At 49.5% G+C, this 1,712-nt stretch overlaps 1 pseudogene; it reads right to left on the bottom strand.

Annotated features, from left to right (window-relative positions):
• Positions 1–1,257: 1,257 nt before the first annotated feature.
• On the bottom strand, positions 1,258–1,712 carry LOC108348748 (small EDRK-rich factor 2 pseudogene; annotated as a pseudogene).

Here is a 1,712-nt window from a genome sequence, read left to right as displayed (position 1 = left end):
TAGAGCATTGGTCTTGGGAGATAGGACCATGAAGGTGTAGCTATCTGTTGAAAGTAATGTCTTCATCCCCATCCTTTTATAACAGATATTAAGAAAGGGTCTGCTCTTGCTCTCTTGCTCTTACCCTCTTCCTCCTCAGTCCCTTCTCTCCCCATTCCCCTCCCCCCTTCTTTCCATGTGCTCATGGCTGGCCTCTCTACTCCTTCTCTCTCTCTGTCTCTCTCTCTGTCTCTCTCTCTGTCTCTCTCTCTCTCTCGCTCTCTTGCTCTCTCGCTCTCGCTCTGCTCTATTACCCTCTTAACTCCCTCCCCATGCCCTGAATAAACTATTCTATACTATACCATCGTGTGGCTGATCCCTCAGGGGGAAGGGACGCCTTAGCATGGACTCGCTGAGGTACCCCCTTTCCCCAGACCTCTATAGAACATATCCCGGCTCCCACCACCCCTCAGCTCCAATCTTTTAAAACACAACATTGTTGCCAAAAACAGGGACCCGGGACATATCCTTTCTTTATCTTTGTATTAAAAAAAAACTATATAAAAAAAAGAAAGGGTCCATGAACATCAGTTCAGCTGGGGGGTGGGGTGGGGTGGGGAGGGGTGGGGTGGGGAAGAGATGTACCAGTGAAGCTAATCAGGAGAGGCGGTTGCAGGAGCTGTGGTCTGATCCCATTTACGATAACAGCCTTCCATTTTCTAAGAACTACTGTCTTCTTCATAGGCCAAACAGGTGGAGTGATGTGGAGATACAGCAAGTCTCTGACGAGAACACATGCCCCAGGGTGTAGAACACCTTTACCCTCCTGGTTTCTAGGTATAGCTAGAAACATTTTAACAGCTTCTACCTTGGCTGGGGAGCACACACAAGGTTCTTCCTCTATGTCTGGGCTGTGGGCCATAAACACAGCATGGGTCCACCAACCTCCAGCCCTACTGGGAGTTGGACCTGGGTGAGAGTTCATGAATATACTGTTCTCCATGAGCCCCCCTTGATGGGTAGATTTCAGGTTTCTAGGAATCTACCAATTTAGAGCCAAAGTCCGTGAAGTTCTTCCTATTTCCCCTTCCTAGACTCAGATTAACACAGGTAGAGTGGCCATTCCTTCTTGTGATGGTCTGACTTGGCTTTTACTATAAACAGAGAGCCCCCACTTCATATGCTGGGGTCCTAATCTCCAGTATGATGGTATGAAGTGGTATTTGGGGGAGGTGACAAGAGTCAGGTGAAGTCATGATGGGGTCTTGGTCTATTTATTTATTTATTTGGAATTACAAAGCTATTTTTAATACGTTGGGGTGTGCCCCACAGGAATAAAAAAACACTGGGGAGGGGTTACTCCCTCAGCCCCAGGAGTGGCCCAGAGGGAGAGAGGCTACCTGAGGGGAAGGAAGCACAAAAGGAACCGGCTTCAGACTCACGGAAAAGGGAATGCCATCGGTACTGGGACCTGTGAGCATTACAGGAAGAAACTCCACGGTGGGACTGGCTCCAGGCACACAGGCGTAGGGCAAGGGAGTTGGACACAAAGCTACTTGGGTTCCTCCTTCTTCTCGGTTGCCTTTTTCTGCTTCTGCTGCATGATCCCTGAGTCCCTCTGCTTGCGGGCCGGCAGCAGAAAGCCCATCATCTCGGAGCTTTCCCTTAACTGAGTGTCTCTGCTTCTTCATGTTCTTCTGGTGGGCAAGCTCTCCCTGGTTGCCTCAGGTCAT

The sequence above is a fragment of the Rattus norvegicus genome, chromosome 1 (assembly GCF_021556685.1).
Source record: "Rattus norvegicus strain SHRSP/BbbUtx chromosome 1, alternate assembly SHRSP_T2T, whole genome shotgun sequence".
Classification (NCBI taxonomy): domain Eukaryota; kingdom Metazoa; phylum Chordata; class Mammalia; order Rodentia; family Muridae; genus Rattus; species Rattus norvegicus.
Note: the sequence above shows the minus strand (reverse complement) of the source record. Positions and strands in the feature narration are given on the sequence as shown.